The sequence below is a fragment of the Diabrotica undecimpunctata genome, chromosome 2, assembly GCF_040954645.1.
Source record: "Diabrotica undecimpunctata isolate CICGRU chromosome 2, icDiaUnde3, whole genome shotgun sequence".
NCBI lineage: Eukaryota > Metazoa > Arthropoda > Insecta > Coleoptera > Chrysomelidae > Diabrotica > Diabrotica undecimpunctata.
Genome location: NC_092804.1, coordinates 122,608,631 through 122,623,267, shown reverse-complemented (window position 1 = coordinate 122,623,267; position 14,637 = coordinate 122,608,631). Strand labels below are relative to the sequence as shown.

Sequence of the window (14,637 nt, the reverse complement as noted above, 5' to 3'; positions counted from 1 at the left end):
AACCATAATCAGAACGTCATATCGTCAAAAAATTAAAAAAAAAACATGTTTTAATTTTTTTAAGGTTATGTTTGGGTTTGGTGGTCTGAAAATTTTTTTGGTTGGATACTTTTTGTTAGAGAACAATGTAGTGGTGTTTTTATTTTTAAAATATCGCTTTGCGCATTTTTTACTATCTTATCCAGCTAGACCCTTTTTTATAGTTTTTTTTAATCATACTTTTAGACTTATTCGTGATTAAAAATTTTTCTTATGTTTTCAATCGATTTTTCACGAATAACTCAAACATTTTATATTAATAGCTTACAAAAAACTAAAGAGATTGCTGTATTTATTTTTGCTGCAAGACTAATAAAAATCGAGTTAGAGCTCATTGAAGGTTACAATTCCTCAGCAAGGCTTTCTCAACAGAAAAACGATTAATTGAACTGGAAAATTTCTTAATATGTTTTTTAAAGTACATAAAATAATCAATAAAATGAGATTATGTAGAACTCTCTAGCATATGAACTGATTGGGTTATAATAAAAATAAAGTCGATCCTTTTTTTTTTTCGTAAAAAAAAAATAAAAATACTACCCTTGCTATTTCTACCCTAATTGCAATTAAACGTTATCCATTTTAAATTCACTTTATTTAAGGATCAGTAATGGGATCCAAAAGTTTGAACAATTTAAAATAAATAATTTAGAAAAAAATTATAGTTGCAATAAAAAATTTTTTTTGACATTTTTAAAAATAGCATCTTTTTTTACAAATAAGTAAAAAACTATCGAAGATAGTCTGCTATATATCTGCAAAAGAAGAAGTTTTTTATAGAAAATACTGTTATGTAACAAATTTTACGTATCTTCAATAGTTTTGTACTTATTCTGAAAAAGAATTTGAGGTTTTTAAAAATGTCAAAAATATTTTTTTCACTGTAACCAAAATTATTTATTTTAAATTGTTCAAACCTTTGGATCATATTTTTCTTCTTTAGGTGCCGTGTCCGTATTCAGATGCTGTTCTTTATCATGTTTAGAATTCTATGAAACCTATCTTCATTGGTTGCTGCACGAAATAATTCTTGTACTGTGAAACCTAATATTACGTAGCCATAAAAGTTTCTTTCGATTAATTCATCTCGTTCCCTCCATTTTTCTTTATGTTATTAGGTGAAGTAGATGGTATTTAGGACCCTTAATTATGTGGCCGACATATCCAATTTTTCCTCCTTTATGATATTTATGGATAGTCGTTCTGAATTCATTATTTTAAGAACATATGCATTAAAAATACACGAAACCCACGATTGTGGTTCTTAATGTCCATGTATCACAACTGTATAATAGAATAGACCACACTTAACATTTACGTCATATTTTGTTCCAGGTCATTATCTCTTCATTAGAGTCACAATTTACATTTAACCAACTGACAAGGTATTTAAAATGGTTTACACCTTTTATCTCCCTTTCATTAAGAAAAAGCAGATCTTGATCTATAATAATCTTTCCAACTACCATCCACTTTGTCTTTGATATGTTAACTTTAAGGACTCTCCGATAGCTTGCTTCACTGACTGATTTATTAATGTTTGTAGATCCTGTAAATATTTTGCAAGAACGGCTGTATCGTCAGCGTATCTGATACTGAGGATTACATCTCTGCCTAGGTTTACTCCCTCTTTTCGGTCATCCAAAACCTCTCTAAAGATTTCTTCAGAGTATAGATTAAAAAGACTTGTTGACAAATCACAACCTTGTCGTACTCCACGTTTGATGGGTAGTTTTTCAGTACCAGTATTTCCAACTTGGATAGAGGCTATATTTGATTATAATCCAAGTATTTTAGCAGTTTTATATCGTAGTGATCAAGTCCCGCTAGGTAATCGAAGTGTATCGTGTTATATTTCCCATTCTACTTTGGCATAGAAGGAATATTCGGTTATATGTTATTCGTAAAAGTATCTTAAGTGTAAGGCTTATCAAACTAATCAACCTTAAGTCGCTGCATTTAGTGGATTTCCTTTGGTTGTTAATGTTATAAAAAGTTACTCCAACCTATCATCTTGTATTTTTCCTTCGTTATAAATTGTATTAAAGAAAGTGGTTAAGAAGGTAATGTTTTTCTTGTCCAAAAGTTTAAGTAGTTTGGCAGGAATTTGGTGTTATCAGGTGCTTTATTAATTTTGGCTAGTTTATTGCATTTCTGACTTCTGATTTCAGTATATCTGAACCTCTGTCTATCTTATTATCATAGGTACGTATGTATGTATATGTGTAACATTTTCTTGAGAAACATCATCAAGAAGGTCATTGATGTATCTCTTCCATTCTGTGTACTGTTGTTCATCACAAATGTTCCCGTCTGCGTTTTTAATTAAGTAATCATTTTTCACATTTCTAATTCCGGAAGTATATTTAAGTTTCTTGTAGAGGTTGAAACTGTCGTGTTTTTTTTTTGAAGTCTTCAATTTCTTTACATGAATTTTCGAGCCAAAATTCTTTTACTTTTTTAATTTTTCATTTTGAGTTGTTGATTTCGCAGTATTTGTTAATGGTTTTATTCTGTGTTTTTAGGTCTTTTAGAGACTCTCTTACTTCTTCTAAAATCAAGCAATACTGGTACAGAAGAACCTGGCAAAATGTGTATATGAATACCTCCCAATAAATGACCGCCTAATTAAAATTACTCTCGATTAACAGCCAACAAAGATCCATGTACTACTCCAAGAAGTGGAAGAGATGTACTAGTTATTAAACAGTAACATCGCTAATATACCCAAAAAAGAACCAGTCATAATATTGGGTGATTGGAACGCAAAAATAGGCAAAACAACAACAGAAGATCTGCTGAAAGGAACAGTTGGTGAGTTTGGAATAGGTGAACGAAATGAGAGAGGAGGAAGGCTATTACAATTTGGCATCGACACTGAACTTAGTATCATGAACACCATGTTTAAGCATCATCCGCGAAGACTATCAACTTGGACTTCACCGGGGGGAAGATATAAAAACCAAATAGATTATATTCTTGTCAGCAAACGATGGAAAAGTTCAGTAGTCAACGTAAAGACAAAACCAGCGGCTGATTGCGGAACAGACCATACACTGTTACAATCGGAATTCCGTATCAAATTTCGTAAAAAAACCGAAACCAATAAAACAATTAAATATATACCTAAAGAGCCTGGAAAATACAAAGAAACACTAAGACATAGTAACACACCAAAGATTACTGGCGATCCCAATCAAACATAAGAACATACAAAGACGTGGATTATAGACGCAATAAATATTACAAACCCCAAAGAAACCCCAAGGAAAGAAAAACACTGGTGGACTGATGAGACACTGAACCTAGTAGAAGAACGAAGAAAAATTAGAAACAATGCTTCAAGTCCAACAGAAACTGAAAACAAGATAGCAAATGTAAACAGACGCATAAAATCATCAAGTAGAAGATACAAAAATAATCATATTAAAGAAATATGCAAACAACTACAAGAACACGCCGACCGTCAAGAATCTAGATAACTGTTTGCCAAAGTAAAATACTTAACTGAAGAGTTTAAATCACAAACGCAGATAATTAAAGATAACTTGGGATATGATAATATCGTTTTCTGTATCCTCTGCGCTATGCGAAATGTGTAAAAGATAAAATCTTTTAGCTAAAGCCTCTATCGCTTTATTAAATTAAATGGCCAAATATATGGCCTAGGAGACCGTATCGAGGATCATATCGTTTTCGTTCACGGCCGCCAAAGCAGATGGCGCCTTTGTAAGCTAACTACTGTTGTAGTAAAGTTTTGGAAGACATTCGTTGGACTTTCCGAGTTTGATTTTGTATCAGCCCAAGTGTCTGATGAGGCTGGGATAGGCCGAAATGATCATAACACTTTATTGATACCGATTCGAGCACGGGAAGTTTAGCGAATTTATCCTCCTAGGCCATATATTTGGCCATTTAATTTAATAAAGCGATAGCGGCTTTCGCTAAAAGATTTTATCTTTTACACATTTCGCATAGCGCAGAGGATACAGAAAACGATATTATCATATCGTTTTTGTTCACGGCCGCCAAAGCAGGTGGCGCCTTTGTAAGCTAACTACTGTTGTAGTGAAGTTTTGGGAGACATTAGTTGGACTTTCCGAGTTTGATTTTGTATCAGCCCAAGTGTCTTATGAGGCTGGGATAGGCCGAAATGATCATAACACTTTATTGATACCGATTCGAGCACGGGAAGTTTAGCGAATTTATCCTCCTAGGCCATATATTTGGCCATTTAATTTAATAAAGCGATAGCGGCTTTCGCTAAAAGATTTTATCTTTTACACATTTCGCATAGCGCAGAGGATACAGAAAACGATATTATCATATCGTTTTTGTTCACGGCCGCCAAAGCAGGTGGCGCCTTTGTAAGCTAACTACTGTTGTAGTGAAGTTTTGGGAGACATTAGTTGGACTTTCCGAGTTTGATTTTGTATCAGCCCAAGTGTCTTATGAGGCTGGGATAGGCCGAAATGATCACAACACTTTATTGATACCGATTCGAGCACGGGAAGTTTAACGAATTTGTCCTCCTAGGCCATATATTTGGCCATTTAATTTAATAAAGCGATAGCGGCTTTCGCTACAAGATTTTATCTTTTACATATATATATATATATATATATATATATATATATATATATATATAGCGAACACATCATGCGCATTGTATTCGACGGATGGCAATTAGGAATATCAGTCGGAGGCCGAAAGATTAGCAATCTCCGCTATGTTGACGACACTTTTGTACTAGTATCATCAACAAATGTGTTTTGACCTTGAATACAATGTGTTTTGACCTTGAATACATCATGATCAGACTAAAAACTATTAGTCGTGAATATGGACTTAAAATTAATGTACAGAAGACCAAGGTAATGATAATCGATCGAATTAGAAATAACCAGCCGGAAATACGAAACGTAGCAAGGTTTGAAGTGGTGAGCCGTTTCAATTACTTAGGTTCTGTTATCACAAACAATGGTGGATGCCAATAAGAGATACGTCAACGCCTTACAATGGCCAGATCAGCAACGGTCAAACTTACTAAAATCTGGAAAGATACGGACATAACCAGGAACACGAGACTGCGCCTAGTACAGACGCTTATCTTTCCTATCGCTACCTATGCGTCAGAAACTTAGACCATTAAAAAGTCCGACTCACGACGTATAATGGCCTTTGAAATGTGGGTATATCGTAGAATGATGCGTACACCCTGGACAGCACATCGCACAAATGTCTCAATATTGACAGAACTCGATATCAATACTAGGCTTACCACAATCATCAACCAAAATATATTGAGGTACTTTGGACACATTACCAGACGAATGGAAGGCATGGAGAGGTTGGTGGTTGAAGGCAAGGTAGATGGTAAAAGAACCCGAGGAAGATCGCCACTCCGATGGTCAGACCAAATAAAGTGCGCTTCCGGTTACTCTCTGTCTGAGGCAGCACACCGCGCCTAGGAGAGAGAAGAATGGATAGCAACCATTCGTCAAATACCATAACGTCACCACATCTTTACAAAGGATAAAGGATAGAGGAGTAGGAAGGGGGTTAAGATATATGCTACTAGCCTTAGGTTGCTTTGTTAATTTCTTTGATTAAATTTTTATTTTGGAGCAAAGTAAATGATGATAAATAAATACTAAAATAATCAATAAATTTGAGTTTATGTCAGTGCTGGGGTAAGTTTTTACATCTTTAATTTTGTTTCGAGATCGGTGATTTATTAAGATGTAATTTATTTGTTTCTATATTATTCTACCTTGTTGTCCATCATGATGGGATTTCCACGCGCCTTTCCGAAAGTTGAAACAAGATACATAATGTAATGACGAAGTCATTTTCTTGGATGAATCATGTTACGGATACTTAAATATAGTAAATTTGAAATTCTTTTTAAATTCAATTTCAATTAATGTAGAATTAGCAAGAGTAATATTGTTTATTTTTTTACGAAAAATTAGAAATCGATCATACCTCCCTTAGTTCATATGCTAGAGAGTTCTACAAAGTCTAATTTTAATGCTTATTTTAATTACTTTACAACTATTTTAAAACTTTTTCTAGTTAAATTGACCGTTTTTCTGTTTTTCTATGTGAATTTTTAAAATTGTTTCGTTAAATATGAAATTGTCACCTTCAATGTGCTATAACTCTCTTTTTAGTAGTCTTGTAGCAAAAATAGAAACAGCACTCTCTTTAATTTTTTATAGGCTACATATTCTCCGTCAACAGTTTTTTCAAAAAATATAAAGTTTTTTAGTTATTCGTGAAAAATCGATTGAAAACAAAAAAAAAATAGAATTTTGAATCATGAAGTAATTACTGATTAAAAAAAACTCTATCGAGCATGTTTTACTTAAAATATATTTTTCTATCGATTATTGAGGTTATTTTCAATATAAAGGTGTTAATATCCCAGTTGGGGTGATTTTGAAGTTAAGGGTAAATAGAGGTTAATTATTACAAATATTAAAATCGATTTGTTTTAATGGAAATCGGGGGTTATACCATATTTTTACTGTAATACACTGCACTATGTTAAGTAATACCGTTGAAAGGGCGTCATCTTGTTCCCATCTATTTTCTATTTGTATTTTTCCGTCATCTTTTTCCTGTAATAATTACCGCTTTTGAGTATCTCATGGTCATTTCAATTATTCTTATCAGTTTGTTCGGTATTCAGATATATCTTAAGTTCTAAATCACTACTTTCCTTTTTAACTTACAAACTACTGTTTGAAGTCTAGAAACAAGACATTTATCGTATATATTGGATTTTGTCATTAATTGCCTTAACGTGTGAATTACGTCTATTGTAAACTACTTGTTGAACTTTCTTTTCTAAATTTTATTGTCTGTCTTTTGTGTCTGTATCTTTCTCTAATTATTCCCCTCAGCAGTTTGTAGGTTATATTTAATCAAGTAATGCATAGGTAATTATTTAGTAATGTCTGATCTCCTTATTTTAGAATTTTGATATTGCCCATCTTCTATCATCATCTATTATCACATCCTGCATACCTTCTCTGTTTTTAATTTGTGAATATTTTCTATTATTTCTCTCTAATTATGTTTTCGTATTTTTGTTATATACATGTATCCTGGTACAATTGTTTCAAAAATGTTTCCCATATTTATGGAATTATATATGACTGCTCAAACATTTCAAGAGATTTTCATGTTAGTGTTCGGATATGTGAGGAATTTAAACAGGAAAGTACCTTGGTGGATTACCAAAATTGTAAATCAAGGAACTGTTAAAGGACAAACTAATCAAGGATAAAAACATGCTAGGTTTGGAATCACAGAGGTTCGGAGTGAAACACCAACAGCAGCTACTAGACTTCCCTCCTCTGCACATCGTTATAACGGGGAGTATTATAGACTGCGAGAAAATCTGAGAAACATAATAATAAAATCGAAACAAAGCAATATCATAAATAAAAATAGAGATATTGAATGGATAATATCTTCTGACAATATGGTATCCATGTACATATAGTAAGTACCCTTTTAAGTTGACATACACCTAAGAGAGGGATAGGGCAGAAGAAACACGTAGCTGCAGTGTTCAGTATTGGCGGAAATGTAAATTTTTTTATTACACTAGGAGAACATACCTCTGTATGTCAGGCAAAGATATATACAAGATAAATTAGCATGAGGGGCTTCGAATTAAAGGGGATCAATATATCCATAGTCAAGCGGCCATGGAGGCTCTTGAAAGCCATAAGCTAGACTCTATGCTAATGTGGGAATGTCAAAAAGAACTCAACAAACTGGCGAAAGATAACAGTTCACACTAGCATGGGTTCCGGATTACAGGTAAATACCCGGTAATGAAAGACTAAGGAAGTGACCAGGATAGGGTTAGCTAAAAAATACTTTGGTCAGCAGCCGGCCGAAAGAGTGCCAAAAATGCCATGATAAATCCAAATACCAAAAATCATATAATAAACAAATAGATTACAAAATAATAATATATATAAAAAAATACCAGAAGTCATATGAAAAACAAAGAGTATACAAAAAATACCGTCCGCGATAGGAAAAAGCTTTGATCGTAACACAGCAAAGCTCTTACGGGAAAATTATACCCATTACGTACCCAGTAAATCATACGGCAAAATGTGCATTCCCCGTGCCTGTGCTAATAGGGCTAAAATACTGCGAAAAGCAAGCAGGAATCAGCTCAGGGTCATAAAAGGCTTCTTTGCTGGACATGCGATAGTCAACGGAGACCGTCATACAATGGAATTGTTTTATGGAGAAAGTTGCAGACGTTGTAGCGGAGAACCTGAAACAGTAAACTACATTATTGCATGACTACCAAGTAAAAATTCTACCTTCCACTACCTTCCAAAAAAAAGATACTATTATTACACATTATTGATAGTAGTAGTTTGTTATTATATTTTTAGTCTTCTTCTAACTAACTAACTAGCTATAACTAACTAACTATAACTAACTTCCTTACAGATATTTTTAATTTTGTTACCAGCCTTAATATGTTTATTAATAGTTAACATAAAATAATCGAATAGTGACTTTTTTTATTTACTACTCACAAAAACATTTTCATGTTTTTATATGGCCGATTCAATTTTGTGAAAAAATCTTTCCTCTCTATTGTTTTGAAGTGTACAATATAAACTGTTGAACACTAGTTATATATATATATATATATATATATATATATATATATATATATATAATATATATAAAGTAGTTAGGTATTATTGACTGACACGTTATGTAAAATAAAGTTTTATTTTGAGGTTGCAGTCATTAATAGGGCAGGAATTTTATACTAGTTTTATACAATGTTATTTAATTCTAATTTAATCTATATATATATATATATATATATATATATATATATATATATATATATATATATATATATATATATATATACTGTATACCAGGACCAAGCGGAGTCAGGCAGGGTGACTCGTTAAGCCCACTTCTCTTTAATATTATAATGGACGAAATAATACAAGCAGTACGTAAAGGTCATGGCTACAAAATGGGAAACAAAGAAATCCAAATATTATGTTTGGAGCGCAGACGACCGCATTAATCACCGAGACAGAAGACGTACTCCAAAGATTAACACACATCTTCAATACAGCAGCCAAGAAATACAATATAATAATATCATGAGAAAAAAAAATGTATGACAACATCTAAATACCCTCTACGATGTAAAATCAAAATTGATGGGAAGATAATAAAGCAGGAAGCAAGGTTTAGGTATCTGGGAATAGATATAACTAGTTACGGAGATGTTGAAGAAGAAGTACGACAACAAAGCTTAAAAGTAAGTAAAGCGGCGGGATCTCTTAATGACACAATCTGGAAGAACAAACACCTAAGACAAGACACAAAAACAAGAATCTATAAAGCAACAGTTAGACCTATATTAACATACACGGCGGAGACAATACATCGAAAAGTCTGTTGGATAGGGAGAGAAGCGAAAACATAAGAAGAGCATGCAATATAGAAGACATAAATGGATGGGTGAAAAAACGGAAGCAGGGGTGGAACGAGCACATTAGTAGAATGGCAGAGGATATGATAGTACGAATAGCACGAGATAAGTCACCAAATGGACGAAGAAGTATTGGCAAACCAAAAAAAAGTTGGTGCAATAATTTAAACAGTTTAAGAGGCTAATACTGAAGAAGAAACAGGCTTTAAAGCCTACATACAAAAAGGAAGAAGAATAAGAAGAACACTAGTTAGGAATAGTGTTTAAATAGCTTAACAAATGGAAGCGACGGAAAAGATATTAGGAACAATAAACAAAGCAATCAATAAAGATTGGATTGATACAGGATGTAAAAGGGATTTAGAAGCCAGAAGAAAAGCTAAAATACAAATGAATATACTAAATATGACAGAAACGGAGAAGAGTTATGAAGCAGCAAAGATAAAATTAAAACTAAACTGCAGAAAAAAGAAATGAAAATACTGGGAAATAAGTTATAAGATATGGAAAATCATATGATAAACAAAGAGATTAACAATTTTTACCAAGAAGTCAAAGTCAGTAAAGCTACGGGTCCCTGAATTGCATACTTCTGCAGAAGTAAACAAGTCACGTAAATAGGCAACTTATCAAGAAAACTAGAGAGGTGGTCAGAATACTTTGACGAACTGTTATACCCAAAGAAAAATACCAATGAAATACAATCACAAACCGGATCGGAGCAAAGCAAAACAGCTGAAGAATAACAAAAGTTCAGGAGAAAACGATAAAACAGAAGAAATATTCAAGAAAGGTGGACAGCTATTACTCAAACGAATAACCTACCTAATAAAACGAATTTCGAAAAATAAGAAATTACAACAAAATTGGAAAAATGCATCCATATGTCTGAACCACAAAATGGGAGATAAAAGCCTATGCCAAAATTATAGAGGAATTGCTTTATTAAGTGTAGTATATAATATATTGGCTTTATTAATAAGAAATCGACTAACAAAATATGAATCTGAAATAATAGGTGAATATGAAGAAAGGTTTAAAAGAGGCAGATCTACAATTGATCAGATTTTTACGATAAAACAAATATTGCAAAAAAGGTACGAACAAAATCTAGGTTTGCACATTATGTTTATAGACTTTAAATAGGCATATGGCTCATTCGATACAGAAAAGCTCTACAAAGCGATGGATCTGTTAAAAATATCTACCAAACTTATTAAGTTAGTGGAAATCACCTTAAAAGAAACACTTAATAAAGTGATCCTGGAAAGAAGGTTGTCATAGTCATTTACGGTAAAAATGGATTAAGACAAGGAGATCCATTATCCAAAACTTTATTTAACCTTATCCTAGAAGCTATCCTACGACAAAGTGGTGTAGAGACAGATGGTATAAAATACGATAAGAAACAAGTAGGTATCGCTTTTGCAGACGATATAAATATTTTAAAATGAGAACAAAGAAAATGGAGCCAGAAGATAATCTAAGAATAAATAGCGAAATTAGAGAATATTGTTTTAAAAATGTAGATCAATTCAAATACCTTGGAATGACGATTACAAACAGAAGACGTTGAAATTGAAAAAAGAATTAGTTACTAAAGGAAGTAAAGCTATAGGAGCACTAAACAAAATGATCAAATGTAAGTTTTCCAGTAATAAGAAAATCAGGATTTACAAAACGATTGTGCAACCTTCGGTAATGTATGGCACAGAAATTTGGGTGTTAAGTCAGAAAAATACACAGAAAGTGGAATGATGGGAAATGAAGATATTACGCAAGATATATGGAGAGATAAAGGGCAATGAAGGCGTATGGAGAAAGAAAAACAAAGGAAGTAATGGAGCACTACAACCAACCAAGCATATTACAAAAAGTCAAAGCACAAAAAAAAGTTAGATGGGACATGTTTACAAGATGTTCACAAACAGACATACAAACAAAGTATTAACAGGAGTAAGAAAACTAAAAATACCACACTGAAAGGAAAATACGAAACACGGAGATCTTCTTCTTCTTCTTCTTCTTCCTCTTTATAAGCAATTCTGCTTGTTCATTGGCGGATTAATACCTCTATGGAAGGTTGTCACTCCATCTTTTGCGCGGTCGTACGATACTTCTTCTGCCGATTGCTAACTTATCTCTTGCTATTTTAACGAAATGGGTTTCTTCCATTCTACTTATGTGGTTATTCCATTCTTTTTTTATATTTTGTGTCCATTCATTTATACACTGTACGTTCCATTTTCTTCTAATGTCTTTACTTCTCTTTCGATTTCTCAGCGTATTTCCTGTAATTCTTCTCATTACTCTCATCTCTGCAGTTTCCAGTAGCATTTGCGTTGTGGCTGTGTCGGGTCTTGTTTCTGAGGCATATATCATTGCCAAGGCATCCTGCCAGTCTGTTTGCTTTTTGTGTTTGATCTCTCACTTCTTTGTCCAGATCTCCATAGCTAGACAGTGTAGTTCCAAGGTATTTTATTTTCATTACTTGTTCAATACTGATGCCATTAATTTCTATTTTACATCTGGTTGGTTCTTTGCTGACCACTATTGTTTTAGTTTTCTGAGATGAGATTGTCATATTAAATTCTTTTGCTCTTATGTTAAATCTGGGCACCAGTCTTTGCAGACTATCTTCATCTTGAGCTATCAATATTGCGTCGTCTGCATAACAGAGTATTTTAATTTCTTTGTTTCCCATTCTGTATCATCTTCCTTTTTTACCGCTTTTGATTATTTCATCCATGATCAAATTGAAGAGCATGGGGCTCAAATAATCTTCTTGTGTTATTTCGCTGCCTATTTCTATAGGTTCTGTAAGTTGTCCATCTATTCTGTCTTCCATTTTGTTTTTTTGATAGATGTTTTCGATAGTTTTTATAATATTTAGGGGAACTTCTCTATTATACAGAAGATGGATTACATCTTTGAGCCTTACTCTGTCAAACGCTTTCTTTAGGCCAATCAGACATAGAAATGCTGGTCTTTTATACTCCAGTGATTTCTCAGTAATTTGCTTTATAACCAATATTGCATCTGTACACGATCTTCCACTACGAAAACCGTATGGTTCATCTGCTATACTTATCCTCTGATTTATTAGCACTTGTAAAATTTTAGTTGTAAGTTTTAGCGTAGTATATAAGAAGTTTATACCTCTGTAGTTTTCTGACTGTTTTTTATCTCCTTTTTTGAATAGTAGAATTAGTTCGTTCGTTCTCTGATCTTCCGGTATGTTATTGTGTTCTATAATTTTATTAATTAATGTTGTTAGTTGTTCTATCATTGCTGCTCCCCAATATTTCAGTAATTCGTTTGATATCCCATCTTGACCTGCAGCTTTTCTATTTTTCAGGGTTTCAAGTATTTTCCGAACTTCCTGTACTTTTATTAAGTTCTTCATTTGTGGTCATTTCTGGTGTTTCCGGTTCTAGCGTCGTTTGTTCTTCCTCTGCATAGAGCTTTTTAAGGTAGTCAATCCACTGATCCTTTTCTATGTGTTTTGGTTCTATTAGTTCCTTTACATCCGTTCTTTGACCTCTTATGAAGCTCCATATTTCCTTTTGCAGGCCGTATAAATCTTGTTCCATGTCTTTCGAAAAGCGTTCCCCGTGATCAATTTTTATTTTTCTTACAAGTGCATGTGTTTCATTTCTAATTGTCTTGTAATTATGGTATGCCTCTTGTGTTTTGGTTGACATGTGAGTGGAAAAACGGAGATGAGTGGAAAAAAAGAGTGAAGAAAATATAAGTCATCTTCCTACAGGCCTGAAGAATTGTTATATATATTACATAAATAACTTAGCATTAAACTACTATGATTGATTGTACTACCGATTCTTCACTACCTTTAATAACCACTTGGTAACAACGTCTTGGCATACGCTCCAAAATTGTTACTAACACTTTACTTGATTTACATCGAACGTTATGACAATATCTTATTTACCTTAATTAGTTACTGGATGTAGTTGGTGCATGATATTTCGTGATATGTCGACAATTGCTAGACACCATTGGATTAACAAAAATACATACACTTATCAAAAAGCTTCCAAAATAATACCTGCCAGTCAAAATAAATATTTGTATTCTTTTTTTGATGTTTCAAGTCCAAGTTAGTCGTTATGTTATGTTCTGCGGTGAGTTGAAATCTTCTTAAAATACGTTTTGACCTTAAGTTGACTCAAAAAAGCCTTAGACATAAGGCTATTTTCATCCCAGCTGAATAGCTATTCTTGTGACATTAAAAAACTTTTTGTTGATTTAACAAATATTAAGTAGTGCCCTTCGAGATGATAGGGTTATCTAACTTTCCTGCCTTGGCGGAGTAAAGCGGGGCATTCACGTTCCGATATGTAGTCCGACTTGTGGTCCAACCTCCGAAGTTGGATCCAATCGGACTGTGAGTGGGCTTGCTGGATTATTGAAAATCTAGTTATATGAGTCAGAACATTTTTAGAGGGACGATTCGAAGGTCCAACTTTCGGCTATCGACGGAGTGAGAATGTGAATGGAGGGAGTCGGATCAAAACTTTCCTCAGTCGGCGCTTCACCTTGGGTAGCTACGGCACGCCTTCAGTAATGAACAGTAAAGAAAATTCTGAATTTATTGATATTTACAGAAATAATCTCTGTTTGTGGGATACTAGCAGTGCTGTAAATGCGTACGGAAATACGCGGAAAACAGTCTAACAACACTTGCTGAATGTGATGTCCAAGTACGAAAACACTGAAACCATAGCGTTCTGAAGTAGTTTTTGTAATCATGCTTATCAACCACATTGAACAACTTCGTCTCACAATAGTTCACACGATCAACGAATAATTTTTTAATCCAACATTTTTTCTTTCTTCTCAAATGGTGAGGCTAACAATCACAACACTGCTGCCACTTTTCCTTTTTTTAATTATATTTTGCGTAGACTTTACTTGATACATTTTTTGGCTGAGCGATGTATACCACCGTGAAAACAGACTAGGACTGAAGTTGGATAGCTAGTTTGATAGCAAGGCCGAGCGTAAGTAGAGCGGACTATCCAAGTAGTAGTCCTACTAAGTGGGACTTGCAATCAAAACGTGAA

The 14,637-nt window shown here is 33.4% G+C and overlaps 1 protein-coding gene across 1 annotated transcript in view; it reads left to right on the top strand.

Moving 5' to 3' along the window:
• LOC140434834 (pancreatic triacylglycerol lipase-like) overlaps nt 1-14,637 on the top strand; it is a 148,122-nt gene that overhangs the window by 44,000 nt on the left and 89,485 nt on the right.